The sequence below is a fragment of the Gossypium hirsutum genome, chromosome D01 (genome assembly GCF_007990345.1).
Source record: "Gossypium hirsutum isolate 1008001.06 chromosome D01, Gossypium_hirsutum_v2.1, whole genome shotgun sequence".
NCBI classification, from domain to species: Eukaryota; Viridiplantae; Streptophyta; class Magnoliopsida; order Malvales; family Malvaceae; genus Gossypium; species Gossypium hirsutum.
This window is the reverse complement of record NC_053437.1, coordinates 60,557,778-60,574,205: the sequence shown is the minus strand read 5'-3', so window position 1 is coordinate 60,574,205 and position 16,428 is coordinate 60,557,778.

Here is a 16,428-nt window from a genome sequence, read left to right as displayed (position 1 = left end):
AAGATTCAGGAAGTTTTACTATTCCCTATTTTTTTGGTAGTTTAAACATTGAGAAAGCATTAACTGATTTGGGTGCTATCATTAATTTGATGCCTTATAAAATGTTCAAGCAGCTTGGTTTTGGGAAACCAAAACCCACTAGGATGAGTATTCAATTGGCTGATAGATCTGTTCAATATCTTACGGGTATTCTTGAAGATGTCCTTGTAAAAGTAGATAAATTCATATTCCCTTTTGATTTTGTTGTGCTTGACATGGATGAGGATGTTGAGGTACCTTTAATTTTAGGTCGCCCATTTTTAGCCACTGCTAGGGCTATCATTGATATGGGTGATGGTAAGCTTATGCTTAAGGTAGCTGAGGAAGAGATTATTTTTAAAATCTATGATGCAATGCGATTCTCTAGAGAACAAGATGATTCATGTTATTTTATTGACTCTATTGACCATGTTATTCAAGATTCATTACAGGAAATTGTTCGTAAAGACACGTTGAAACTGTGTCTTGTCCAAGGAGAGGAGGTAGATGACAATACTGCTGTGATAGGTGAGACAAAAATTAATTTAGATTCTAATAAGTCTTCACTGAGACAGAAGAATTATGAGGGCATTGAGGTAAACAATGAATTAAAATTAAAACCCTCTATTGAAGAACCTCCCAAATCGGAATTGAAGCAATTACCAAATCACTTAAAGTATGTGTTTCTTGAAAATAATTCTACGTTACCAGTGATTATTGCTTCAGATTTGCAGCTAAATGAAAAAGATGAGTTATTGCAAGTATTAAAGGAACATAAAAGAGCTATAGCTTGAAAGAGTTTTGACATTAGAGAGATCTGTCATTAAAGATGACTAAATCCTAACATGAAGGAGGTCGTTAAGGCTGAGCTACTTAAACTTCTAGATTCTGGAGTTATTTATCCTATTTCTGATAGTACTTGGCTGAGTCCTGTGCAGGTTGTTCCTAATAAGGGAGGCATGACTGTTGTAGCCAACGAGAAGAACGAGTTGATTCCAACGAGAACAGTCACGGGATGGAGAGTTTGTATTGACTATAGGAAGTTAAACGATGCCACGAGAAAAGATCATTTTCCTCTGCCATTAATAGATCAAATGTTGGAAAGATTATCTGGGCATACATATTATTGCTTCCTATATGGAATCTCTGGCTACTTTCAGATCCTGATAGCTCATGAGGACCAAGAAAAAATGACATTTACATGTCCATATGGTTCGTTTGCTTATCAAAAATGCCTTTTGGATTATGTAATGCTCCTACTACTTTTCAACGTTGCATGTTAGACATCTTTGATGAACTTGTAGAAGACATTATGGAGGTATTTATGGACGACTTCTCGGTATTCAATAATTCTTTCCATCTTTGTCTTAAAAACTTAAAATGAGTTCTAATGAGATGTGAGGAAACAAACCTTGTGCTAAATTGGGAAAAATGTCACTTTTTGGTTCGAAAAAGGATTGTGTTGGGCCATAAAATTCTAGTAAAGGGATTGAGGTTGATAGAACAAAAATTGAAACCATCGAAAAATTACCTCCCCCTAGTCCAATTAAGGCTATTCGAACCTTTTTATGACATTTTAGGTTCTATTGAAGGTTTATTAAAGATTTTTCTAAAATAGCTAAGCCTTTAACAAGTTTGCTAGAAAAATATGTGCCCTTCGATTTTAGTCAGGAATGTTTAGAATCATTTAATACTCTTAAAGAAAAATTAATTAATGCTCTGATTGTGGTTGCACCTGATTGGAATTTACCCTTTGAGCTAATGTGTGATGCGAGTGATTTTGCAGTAGGTGCAGTTCTTGGGCAGTGAAGAGACAAGTATTTTCAACCAATTTATTATGCCAGCAAGACGTTGACAGATGCACAAAAAAATCAGATGTGGTTTTTGCATTCAACTCTTCGTTATCTCCTAACTAAATCAAATGCAAAACCTCGACTTATAAGATGAATTTTATTATTGTAGGAGTTCAATTTGGAAATCCAGGATAAGAAAGGAGCTGAAAATCTTGCAGCAGATCACCTTTCTAGACTAGAGAATTCACTTCTCAAGGAGCTTAATGAGAATGAGATAAATGACTCGTTTTCTGAGGAACAACTCTTGGTTATAACTGATTCTGAAGTCTCTTGGTTTGCAGATATCGCAAATTACTTAGCTGCTAACATCCTACCAAAAGTGTTGACAGATCATTAAAAAAACGATTCTTTTCCGATGTTAAAAATAATTTTTGGGAGGATCATTTTCTTTTTCATGTATGCGCAGATCAAGTAATTTGGAGGTGTGTTACAAAATCAGAAGCGAGTAAAATCTTATAACATTGCCACTCAAGACCAGCAGAAGGACATTACAGTGGGACTAGGACAGCACATAAAACACTTGAAAAAGGTTTTTATTGTCCCACACTGTTCAAGGACGCTAACATGTATGTTGCTTCTTGTGATAGATGGCAGAGAACAGGTAATATTTCTAAACGTGATGAAATGCCTCAAACTTTTATGCTCACATGTGAAATTTTTGACGTCAAGGGCATTGATTTTATGGGCCCATTTCCTAGCCCGTTTGGTAATAAATACATCCTAGTAGCAGTTGATTATATGTCAAAGTGGGTAGAAGATCAAGCTTTACCTACCAATGATGCTAGAGTGGTAGCTCGATTTCCTAAGAAACTCTTTTTTTCAATTCGAAACACCTAGAGTGATTATTAGTGATAGGGGTACGCATTTTTGTAACGCTCAATTTGATAAAGTTCTTAAGAAGTATGGGGTGCATCATAGAACAACTACCCCTTATCACCCTTAAACTAGTGGACAAGTTGAAGCTGCGAATTGAGAACTTAAACGTATCCTAAAAAAAACTGCAGAGTCAAATAGAAAGGATTGGGCAATAAAAGTAGATGACGCTTTATGGGCTTATAGAACTGCTTATAAAACACCCATAGGAACATCCCCTTACAAACTTGTATATGGAAAAATTTGTCATTTACCATTTGAACTAGAGCACAAAGCATTATGGGCAATAAAATTCCTAAACTATGATCTTAAACTTGCAGGTGAGAAGAGATTGATGAGTGGCGAGCGAATGCTTATGAAAACTCACGACTGTATAAAGAAGCGACAAAGCGATGCCACAATGCTCGTTTGAAGCAGCCCAAACAATTCACAGTTGGAGATCTTGTTTTCTTATACAATTCAAAGCTCAAGTTGTTTCTCGAAAAGCTAAAATCAAGATGGTCAGGCCCATTTGTAGTACAAACCGTTTTCCCATACGGTACAATAGAGGTAACTCATCCAACATATGGCACATTCAAGGTAAACGGTCATCGACTCAAACTTTATAGTGGTGAAGATTTTAGAAATGATAGAGAGGAGCTTCGGCTCCGCGAACCTTCGTAATTGTACGCACAAGGTAGGTCAATCTTAGACTTTAAATAAGCACTTCTCGGGAGCCAACCCGAGTGTTAACACTGCTAATTTTCTTAATTTTATTTCATGTTATTTTTTAATTAATTAATATAAAAAAATGTGTTTTTAACCCATACAGCCTGGACACACGGGTGTGTCCCAGGCTGTGTGCACTAAAAGGGGTTCGACAGTGAGTTTCACGGCCTTACAACATGGCTATGTAACCCACAAGGCCTGGACCCACGGGCATGTCCTTGGCCGTGTGGATCCCAAGACTTAGTTTTAAAATTTTAAGAAAATTGACAATGAGTTACACGGCCTAGACACATGGGTGTGTCCTTGGCCGCGTGGATCCTGGGACTTAATTTTTCCAAAAATCGACAGAGACACGACCTAAAATATTTGAAACATGCGTGTGACATGGCCGTGTGGACCATACGGCCTGGACACATGGACGTGTTCTAGGCCGTATAAAACCTGAAGCTAATTTTTTTATTTTTAAATCAAGTCAAAGAGTTACATGGGTAATGCACACGGCCGTGTGTGAGGTCACGGCCGTGCGACACGGTCGTGTGAGAGGTGAAGGAGATTGCACACGGCCGTGTGGACACACAGGCGTGTCCGAGGCCGTGTGAAGACTGGGTTAAAAATTTTATCGCACATAGGTTGAATAGGAACCACACAGGCGTGTGACATGGCCGTGGGTCCAACACGGGCCTCACACAATCGTGTTATTTTTTAAAAACCCTAATTCCCTTTTAATTTTTTTACTTTCTCTTCTTCCTCTTCCCTAGCCACCCTAGCCGTCGCTCTCATTTCTTTCCCCCATTCCGACCGCCGTCGACAGCCTCTCACCTCGCTTGCCCTTTTATTGGTCTTCCTCTTCCTTGCAAGCACTGACCATATTCGCCACTGACCACCTACCCTAGCACCTATGCTTCAGCATCCAAGCCACAACCCCCACATTGTTGCCCCACTCACCAGCCTTCCCCTAACCGCACCACCAAGCAACCACTCCGACCCCTCATTTTCCAACTCTCGTTTACCCCCTTCGAACTCAAACAATTGTCTCGTGCCAAACCACTCCCCCTCTTTTCTCCGTTCCTGCTCCACGCACCCCCTAACCCCCTCAGCCTTCCCTTTCTATCCATCTTCGCGCCTTCCCCCATCGCACACACGTGGACACCCGCCCCGAACCACCACTACTCTACCGTTATTTACTCTGGTCACCATCCACCACCGTTTGTCTATTTTATTTATTTGTTTTTTTATTTATTATTCTTATTAGTTATATTATTTTTTATTGTTATTTTTATTCTTATTTATATATATACATTTTTACTTGTTGTTGCTCTTATTATTATTTTATTTCATTTTTATATCATCCAATGTTTATTCTTTATGCTACTATTTTCGTTTATGGCTATTATTCTGATTCTTCATTAGTTTATTATTTTACATTCCTTGCTCACTGTTTCTATTACTATTGTTCTTTTTATTTATTTCTTTAAGCTTTTTTTTTATTATTATGTGTTCGTATTTCCATTGTTAATGCTATTTCATTATTATTGCCTACTTGATACTAGTACATAGTGTGTTCAAAGTCGATTTTCTATTTGGGTGGTTGAGATTTCGATACGTGTTTTAGGCTAATTTTTAGTGTCATATTTTAATTTACACGACTGTTTCTTAGCCTCTTTGTTTGTTTATTTTGTGATGCGCATTTTATTTTCTAATAGTGAATTATTTTATCTCAGGTACACCATGACAAACACTAGAAGCAAGTTTAAGGTCGTAGTCTCCTCTCCGAAAAAGCAGAAGACACCAGGCGCGACCTCCTCCTCAAGTGCCTCCGCCGAGGCCCGCTACCCTTATCTCCAATTTTCAGTGAGTCCCCAGGAGGATTTATTTCAGCTACTTTGACAATACCCACTCGGCCTAGGCCGATGTATTGATTGGGTCGCGTTGGAGCAGGTCCACATCGCTGATCACATGGGCGCCTTTATTACCACAGCCCCGTGTTTTTCTCCCACATTGAGCCCCCATACATAGAGCTTACTTTGGATTTTTGTTCAAGATTTATTCTACAGTAGGTCATGATGACTCATCACGAGCTAGGCACCGTCACTTTCAAACTCGGTGGCTTGGTGTGCCATATTAGTGTCCTCAAGTTCGACGCTGCTGTGGGACTTTACACTAAGGAATTTATGAGTGCCAAGAACTTCCTTCGTCTACATCGGCACATCTATTACTCGCCATCTCATTTTTGGGCAGAGTTTACGACGAGTAGGACACTTTATGACGTGAGTCGCTCAAAGGCGACTTCTCTCTCTCCGACTTTACAGTATCTTCATGCCCTTTTAGCTCACACTTTGACAGATAGAAGAGAGAGCATCGGAGTCGTCGGTACTACTGATGCCTAATTTCTATGGAGCATGGCCACCTGGCATTATTTTTATTTAGCATACTTTATTGCCCTAGCTTTCTACCATCACACAGACAGCAACAGGAAGGGTCTTATTTGTTTAGGCCCTTATGTGACTTGATTTGCTCCACACTTCGGTCTCCTCGACATACCGGAGCAGTCCTTTACACTTACACTCGTCAGCCAGATGTCTCCAAAGGGAATATCAAGCGTGATACATATGAGGATGATCAAACGGCTTCGTGGAGTGGATCTTCCTCAGTACCAATTACTTCATTCTGACGCTCAGAATAAACCCGAGGACTTCACTGATGATGTTCCTCTCCATGACGAGGACCCACCTCAGCTTCCACCTTCGAGTCACCGTCATGTTTCTTCTGCTGCTACTTTAGCAGACCTCTCTGAGCGGTTCACTCGCTTCGAGCAGCATTCCTTTCAGACGTTCGACAGTATCGACGGGACATTGCAGCAGATCTGTTAGTATCTTCATATCTCCTCCTCAGAGTCGACGACTCACGACACTGACGCTTCTCATGATGAGGACCATTGAGTCTATTTATTTTATTTTATTTTATTTTATGTTTATTGTTATTTTTTTAGACTTATTTTATTTTTATCTTTTGAACTATATTTTAGTTTTATGGTTGTTTTTAATCGAGTTTTAATCTCTTAATCTTCTTCACTATTTGTGATTATTTTCTTATTAGTTTGCTCGGAATCATACTCTACATTTAGATTTGACTACAATTTCGTGTTTCACCATTCTGGGGATTTCATCCAATATTCAGGGCAGTTTCAATTTTCTCCCTCTCTTATAATATTCTGTTTATACTATGACTATCTATGTTTGTACATTGAGAACAATGTACAACTTAAGTGTGAGGAGGTTATTTATATAATTATTAGAAAATCCCTGAATTATGTCTTGTGTTTAAGTAATTTTCTCACACTTCTATTACAATGAATTTTTATCGATTTTTGATTTTTATTGATTTGTTTTAGATTAAATTGTTGATAATTGTGTATTGGTTGATTTAAACTTTAAGACATGAGAGAATCAAACATGATAAGTTTATTTTTAGAATTAAAAATTTTAGGTTGTTTCCCTGAATTGAGGTGTTACCTTGAAGTTTGAGGTTTGCAAGATTGACATCAAAACCATAATTTTTTTGTGTGAGAGATTTTGAGCCTTTAGAGCATATATTTTTCTTGCTCATTTTTATTATTGGTTATGAGTGTGTCAATTTGATTTCTTATTCTAGAACTTGTTTCGATTATGCATGTCGAGACCACACCTTTGATTTGATATACTGAGATGATAAAGGCACTTAGGTTTTAACCCGCTTATCCCATAAAAAGCCTACCTACATAATTAACCCTTAGTGAACCCTTAGTGAACTCCTTTAAGCCTAACACACCGTTTCTTGATTTACACATTAATGTTAACCCATAACTCATTTTTTGCTCATTGAAAATTTTTCTCATTTTATTGACTCCATTTTTATCGAGATTTGATTTGGTTAATTGCTTGATTAAGCCTTTTGTTTACTTTGCGAAATTATTTCTTCTTGTTCTCAAATTAAAAGAAAAAAAGAAAAAAATACATATATATTGATTATTATTTAGTTCTGTGTTAATTGAACTTGAAAAGTTAAATTCATATTTTGACAAGAAGCTCGTGTTATTCTTGAATAGTTTTCGATTGATGTAATTGTTTTTAATTCAGCATTTGTTTATTTTTCTAGTTTGGGAATTTATCAATTCGATCTTGATTTTAACCAACTTTTTCAGCCTTTCTCCACACCCTTGATTACAACCTCTTAAAGACCTTTTGATTTGTGTATCATCTCATTTTATAGTGGTGGAGATTTGATTTTCATGCAAGCCTATGGTAATGACTTTTCATGTTTAATTATTGAGTGCTTATTCTTGAACCTTAAACATTTTGAGTGATTACAGTGAATCTTTAGTGAGGATGTCGATTCTTGTCGATTTTGAATTAAAGGTAATTACTTAGATAAGGGGAAATACCTATGTTTTCATGCTTTAAAAATGTTCGACTTTGATTGTTTGAATCTTTAGTGCTCTTTTAGTTGAATTATCAATGTATGATTATTTGTGAATTATGACAAAACATTATTGATGACAATTATAAGTTGAGAAAGATTAATTTTTAATTGTGAGTTGAGGATTTTGCTTGAGGACAAGCAAACACTTAAGTGTGGGGATATTTGATAAGCCATAAAAGTAACATGTTTCTATTCTCATTCTTGATGCATTTTTGGGTGATTCGTTATGAAAATTAGTGAATTTGATGCTATTAATCCTTTAAATTCATGTTTCTATACTTAGGTGAGCATAGGGGAGCGAAAAAAGCCAAAATTGGGCAAAAATAGCTATTTTCAATATCCACACGGCCTGGGCATTTCCGCACGAGCTGGCCACACTCCTGTGTGAGCCACATGGGCTGACCACACACCCATGTGTCAGCCAGTGTCAATATCGCACCCTGTTTCCCATACACGCGGAAAAACCTAATTTTTAGGCTTTCTGAGCATTTTAAAGTCTGTAAATATAAATAAGAAGAAGATCTAAGGGAGCACTCAGAGTAGATTGAAGAAATTAATCAAAGAACATCATCGGAGGCAACTCAGAAGCGGATCTCCTTCAAGATTGAAGATTTCCTTTTAACTTCTTTCGAAGTTTTATTGAATTTATTATGTCTTGTAGTTTTTCTGACTTCGAGATGTTTTCATTTTAGAGTATGAACTAAATTCCCTAGATACCTAGGGAAGATGAAACCTACGATGAATCTTATTATTTGATTTCTGATTTACATGATAAATACTTAATTCTTGTTCTCAATTACGTATGCTTATTTCATGTTTTAATATTTTTGGGATATTAATTCATATTTAATGTGCTTATTTCAGTGGAGAAAAGGTCCCTATTTAAGAGTAGATCTAGAATAATCGAGTGGACTTACATGCAATCATAGAAATAAGACGACCTAAATCTACCGGATTAGAGTCAAATCTAATAGGGGAATCCATAGATTGAGTTAATGTGACAATAGGGGTTTTAATTAGAAAGATATTTCAATTAATCAACCTAGAGTTAGTTGATCTTACTCTCAAAAGAGATATTAACATAATTTAGGGATTTCTACGGATTAAGACACAAGTGAATAAATCATTTAATTTAGATTCAGAATAATAAGTGAAGTCTAAGTGGATTCTTTCCTAGGTATTGTCTTTCTCTTTGATATTCTTTGATTATTTCCTATTTCATTTTCTGTTGTATTTTTAGTTTATTTAGATTAGTAAATTTAGATTAAAAATAATCATCCCAATTTATCGGCTACATAATAGAAAAAATAGTAATTACTAGTACTTTTAGTCCTCGTGGATACGGTATTTCCTACTCATCATAGCTATACTATTGTTCGATAGGTACACTTGCCTTTGTCGTAATTATAGTTAGTTTAGTGACCATCACTTTTTCTTGGGCATCGAAGCGGATGACTCCTAGAAGATAGAGACATAGATGTGACTGACTGGATTAACAGTACATCAAACAGGACCCAAGCAAAATAGATTTTGAATCCGTTTATGGATTTATTCACTTGTAACATTCATAGTGTGACATACGTAAATCCTGAATGGATGACGAAATATGTGTGCGTGACTCGTACGCTTTGATATAAGTAAAATCCTAAGTTCAAATAGGTAAGGAACCGAAAGCTGGTGCATTGGGTGTACGACTTCTACAGTACATAGCGTCTTTCACAACAGTGGAATTCATAGCCTGAGACATGGGTAAATGATATCGTCCCATTGGAATTATATTGTTGATGAAAAGTAAAGGTGGCCACAGGTCATTCGTCTTTGTGATAGACGACTTGATTACTATTTCATAGTAATTGATTTTTCATGAAGGGAGATGTAATGGTTACCATGAGATAAAATAGGGTCATATTGGGAGAGCGGATATGTTCTCAAAGAGGTCAAGGATATCCTATGAGGGTAACACACTTATGACAAGGTCATTGGACGAGCACTGAGTAGTTGCTTTTGTAATGGTTTGTCATTAGGGAGACCTCAGCCACGATACTATAGTGGAATGACTTCGTGACTAAAAGTTTATAATTAATAGGCGAAAGATCAAAAATTAATTGTAAATAATTTGAGCCCTAAATACATGTGTCTAATTGGTCCCTTCGCTAGCTCGTTGAAACCAAAAATGAATTGCGTATTTGAATCAAAATGAATAGAATGAATAGAAATAGAGAAATTTAAAAAATTTAAAAATTATTATGGTTTTCTTCGAAATGGAGGAATGGATTCATTTAGAAATGAACGTGGTTTTGTCAAAATGGAAATGGAAATGAAAATGAAACTGAGAAATGATTCATTGTCAACTATACATGGATTACTAAAAAATGGTCAGAAGAATGAGTTTATATTTTTGAGCTATTTTAATGCCCAAAGATGAAAATAAATCATTCATTCATAGTGAACATGTGGAGTAGTGAAATATTAAACATATATTTTATAAAATTTACCCAGTGTAAAATTGTCATAATTTTACTGGTGGTAAAATTGGGATGAAAAAATTATTTAAGATATATGAAAATTTATTTTGGGAAATAGAAAAACAGAATCGGGTTGGACCAATTACAAAGTATTGGGTCGAAAACTCTAGGAAATACTCGTAATTGGACTCGATATGAGAGAGGCCCAAAATTTGATCATGTCACATGAAGGCAGGCAACAACCCTAGTAGGAATAGTAGGGTGTGTTGTCCACCATACTTCCGCTCTAAGTAGGAATTTATTTTTCTATTTTAAATAAACCTCTACAATTCAACAAGGGTTTTATTTTCTCTTTATATAAATAGATGCCACTGATACAGCTATTTACACAACTTTGAGAGATTGTTACTTTATAAAAAAAATAGAGAGAATTTATTCTCAACTATTAAATATATTTTTTCAGAATAACAATTTCATCAATTTCTATTGAATAATAGAAAATTTTCGTTTTCACAAAAAAAAAAAACTTTTTCTAGTTCTGTGTTTTGATTCAACCGGTTTGAGCCCACATTCGAAGGAGTTCGTGATACGAGAATAGTAGAGAAGACCGTTTGGTTGAAAGCCAGAAAGCATCAATAATCCGATTATCCAAAAACACAGGTACGATTTTGGTCTAAGGTTTATTGCTTTAAATATTACAAACCAAGTGAGTTTTCAAAATTTTAATTTGACGCTATGCAAGAAATTTATTTTCAAATCATTTTTTCTCCTACAATTGGTATCAAAATGCCAGGTTGTACTATGTTCCTATTGTTAACCAAGACTGAATCTTTCTCTTAATCTTGTTTGATTAATATTTGATAAGATATGAGATTCTTGTAATTATTTGTATGTTTAGCAGATTGTATGTGAATGAGTGTATAGAATTATTTTATTGCTATGGATGGTAAAGTAATTTTACATCGTGGACTATAATCTCGACACAGTGTTTTATTTTATTATTTTTTTATTTAGAATAAAATATGTGAGCCGGAAACGAAAATATAAATTTTTGTAAAATTCTTTCCCAGCAAAACCCGAAAAACAAGACGAAGAAAACCTGACCCAATGGAGCCGATGGTGGTCTAGCGATGGTGATTAGGGATAGCCCGACAGTGGCAGTGGAATGGAAACGGTGACAAAAATTCAGTAACGAAGGAAACGTGAACCAATACCGCAGCAAAAGACCGTGGCTGAAAATTTAAAGACCCAAATTATGCTTTGAGGTGAATTTTATAAATTTATTATTTTTGTAGGATAGAATCATGCCTACGGCCTCCATCAATGGTCTTTTGTGATGGCATGAAACAAACCTGCCCTAAAATATACGTTGTCACGTGGATCTCATTAAGGAGATTTCGTGAAAATAAGCAAAATTTTCTTATGATCGTATGATAGTTGGATCGGCCTCTAACATCAAGAAATTTTGTCTTCAAAGAGGAAAACTAGTCACAGCATGCTACTCAGTGAGATTGTCCAAACATAAATTATTTGTGGTGTAACACCCTAAATTTTAAGGTTTAAATTTTAGAGTTTTGTGGTTATAGTCAGAGAGAAGAGTGTGCTATAGTGTATAGTTTTTGCTTTATAGTGTCAGAATGGGCCTGCTGGTTTGGTGGTTGAGTGAGTATTAGTGTACCTCTAGGTTCTGGGTTTGAGTCATTGTGTGTGCGTTTTGAGTGATATATATTTTTTATATTGTTAAATAGTAGATTTGGTTTATGTTTAAAAATAATGATTTAGTCTTATTTTATTTATTTATTTATTTTTGAATTTTTTTTATTTTTTTCCTTTTTCAAGTTCTCCTCTTCCATTTTCTCTTGTTTGCTTTTTCTTTCTTTTTCTTTTCATTCTTGAAAACGGTGGTGTTGTGGTTTTCGAAGAGCTTCGATTTCCTTGTCATCGAGTCGGCATCTGAACATTTTCCATCACGAATCAAATGTGGGTTCCGTATCTTTTCTAATTTATTTGCGAATTCTCAATTTGACTTTGTGAGAGTCAACAATTTATGTGTGTTCAAAAATCGGTTACTTATTATGTTGTACCGTTATTTTTTATACTTAGAACATGTTTGATTTGTCATAGTTTCGAGTTATTGAGGGCTGAGAAGTGCTTTGAGGGTGAAAGCACGTTTTCTTGCGTTATTTTAAAGTGGTTTTGTGACCATACGGATGGCCACACAGGCGTGTGCCCCTACACGGGTGGTCCACACGGTCGCGTGCAATTAGGAATTAGAGTTTCTGGGTAAAAATTGGTGCCACATGGCCGTGTGGTTGATTTGGGGATTTTTTTGTCGATTTTTACACGACTATGTCCCTTGGGTACGTGGGCGTGTGTGTTTGGGAATTAGAGATTTAGCGATTTGGTGCCACACGGCCGTGTGGCTAATTTGGAGACCTAGGGATCCTACACGGGTGTGAGAGACCCTCATACGGTCATGTCTGCCTTGTACAATTTTTTAGCACATTTGGACAATAAGTTACACGGCCTATTCACACGACCGTGTCCCTGGCCCACACGAGTGTGTACCTCAACCACACGGCGGTGTCCCTCCATCCATACAAGAGTTATGACCCCCACATGGCCTAGGTTTTTCCACATAACCGAAACACACGACCATGTGGATCTAAGTCTCAAATTTTAGTTTGTGTATGTTTTTTATCTGAAAATGTTTTTGTGTATTTTGACCCTTGGCTAGGATTTAGTGAGGGTAATTAAGTCTCTATATCTATGGCTATGTGCTCTACTTATGTGTTATTTGTGACTGTGGTGTGAGATACCTGATTCTGAACCCGGTTAGCTGGGTATTTATGCATAAGTTTGACTGTCTGTTAATGTGTTCATTGTTTCTGTGGGATTATATGTTATACACACACTTGCATAAGGTAAATATTGGGTTGGTTGTGAAGAGAATGTAGACTGATTCTGATCTGATCTGACAGTTTTACTGCAACTTATTCGTATAGCAAATTACCACACTGTACCGCATGTACGTCAGCCCTGCTGCGTACTAATCATTATACTACTATACGCCAGCAGTGCTGCGTATTATTATCTGAGAGGCTTAGACCACATACACGGTGTGTAAGGTTGGATGGGCCTTCGAGGTCCTAGTGGTGTATTTGGTGAGATGAGCTTAAACAGCTCTTTTAGGGTGTGATTGGAGGACGGAGAGGTGTTTTGGCTGGATGGTTGGGTTTTTAATTCTTGACTAAATTGATATGCATTTGTTTGAGTATTCTGTGTGTGAGTTGGTGTGCTTGACTTTTACGTGTGTTGGAATGTTGTTTCTGAGTTTGTTTTTTGCTTTTTCACATCTCTGTAAGTATGTTTTTCCATTGAACTACCATATGGAGTTCTCTTCTGTAAATCTATTGTTAATCGTTTTAAACTCACACTAAACTCATGTAGCTCACCCCCTTAGTGTTTCCCTTACAGTGCATTTTTGAATTCTAACGCTGGACTGGGTATGCGGAGGTCTCAGACAGTCACGGTGAAAAATAAATTAACAGTTCTTCTTTTCAATTTCTATTTTTTATTCGATTTTGAACTGTAAGGTTTTGTAAAATTTGTGGTACAAGTTATGTTTTTATTTTTCTTGTAAATCTTATTTTGTTCATAAATTAAACTTAACTTTAACTTTCTGATTGAAATCTAAAAGGTTAAACGTTTTTGGTTCGTAAAAAGATAAATATGTTTGTAATGGAATTTGAGATAACTTGTTTTATAAAATTTTCCTACGATCACTTCGGTGATTAATGTAACCTCCAAGATTTGGTCTAAACTTCTAGGCTCGATTTAGGGCGTTACATTTAGTGGTATTAGAGCCAAGTTTACAAAAACGCGGCCTGTGTTTCTACATTTCCATGTTCGTATATAGTTTTTTTGAAAAAAAATTGAGAAACTTTACCACAGTAAGTTGAAATCATTTGAGTTTTGGAAATATTTTACGAAAATGAAATGTCTGAGACTCTGATGTTGGTCTAGGTGGAAATTCGAAACTGTGATACTAGAAATGTAGATTTTTGCATTTATTTTGTGTTCGTTTTATGAAAATGTAGATATTCTAAGTTAGCCACAATACGGATATAGATTCTGAAGGTAAGCAAGATCGCGATAAGTTGTCTGCTTCTTTGGGACGTGTGTCTGTTCAAGAGTCGGAGATTAGTGAGATTTTGCCAACTTCGTGTAGCGATAACCCAGAGTTTGGTACTGAGGCATTAACTCAGGTAGTGAGAGAAATGCCAGAGAAAGTGTTTAAGGATAGGATAAGGGGGACTAGTGAAATGCTTCAAGCTAGGTGCGTAGATTGTGGGAAGAAAATAGATTGTAGTCCTTTGAGGTAAGAGCCTCGTTCTGCGAAGCGTGTTAGAACGTATTTGAGTGGCAATAATGGTTTTGTAGAAGGTGCCAGTGGTGGTGTGAGCGCTCCGTTTTTTGAGCATTGTAAGAAGCACCAGCCGGGCAATTACTGGAAAAAGGCGGGAGCATGCTTTCGATGCGGGTCCACAAAGCATCGGATCCAGGAGTGTCTTTGACAATTTTGAGACAGGTATAGTTGTGAATGTTTCGACGTTCAAATTAGAGCATAGTAATTGAGTGTGAGAAGACAACTGTGTACCTGCTTCTATGGTTAAGTGTTCTAGATATGTGTATGATGTCTTAAGTTTGATATGGTACTGCTCGGCTAGAGTGCGCAATAGAAACGTAGTGGTGTAGCTTGTGTTATACCACTGTTCTGTTCAGTTGGAAATTTCGGGGACGAAATTTCTTTAAAGAGGGGTGAGTTGTAAGACCTCGAAGTTTGGGGTTAAAAGTTTTGAGTTTTGTAGTTAGGGTGTGCAATTATGTATAGTTTCTGCGTTATAATGTCAGAGTGGGCCTGCTGGTCTGGTGGTTGAGTGGGTATTAGTGTACCTCTAGGTTCTCAGTTTGAGTCCTTGTGTGTACGTTTTGAGTGATATATATTTTTTATATTGTTACATAGTAGATTTTCTTTATGTTTAAAAATAACTATTTATTCTTATTTTATTTATTTATTTTATTATTCTTATTTTTGAAATTTTCTTCTTCTTTTTCCTTTTTCCCGTTCTCCTCTCCCCTTTTCTTTTGTTTGATTTTTCTTTCTTTTTCTTTTCTTTCTTGAAAACGGTGGTGTTGTGGCTTTCGAAGAGCTTATATTTCTTGGTCATTGAGTCGACATCTGGAAGCTTTTATCACAAATCAGGTGTGGGTTCCGTATCTTTTCTAATTTATTTGCTAATTTTAGATTCGACTTTGTGAGAGTCAGCAATTTACGTGTGTGTTCATAGATCGGTTAGTTATGATGTTGTACCGCTATTTTTTATGCTTAGAACTTGTTTGATTTGGTATAGTTTCAAGTTATTGAGGGCTGGAAAGTGCTTTGAGGATGAAAACACGTTTTTCTGGGCTGTTTTAGGGTGGTTTCGTGACCACACGGATGGCCACACGGGGGTGTGTGTTTGGGAATTAGGGATTTAGTGATTTGGTGCCACACGGCCTAATCACACGGTCGTGTGGCTAATTTGGGGATTTAGGGGTCCTATACGGAAGTGTGTTATGGACACACGACCATGTCTGGTTGGCACATTGGCTTGAGAGACCCTCACACAGCCGTGTCTACCTTGTACTATTTTTTAGCACATTTAGACAGTGAGCTACACGGACGTGTCCCTGGCTCACATGGGCGTATGCCTCTGCCACACGGTAGTGTGCCTCCCTCTACAGGGCGTTTTGACCCCCACATGGCCAAGGTTTTTCTACACAGCCGGAACACACAGTCGTGTGGACCTAAGTCACCAATTTTAGTTTGTGTATGTTTTTTATCTAAAAATGTGTCTGTGTATTTTGACCCTTGGCTATGCTTTAGTGAGGGTACTTAAGTCTCTATATCTATGGCTATGTGCTCTGCTTTATGTGTTATTTGTGACTGTGGTGTGAGATGCCTGATTCTGAACCCGGTTAGCTGGGTATGTATGCATAAGTTTGACTGT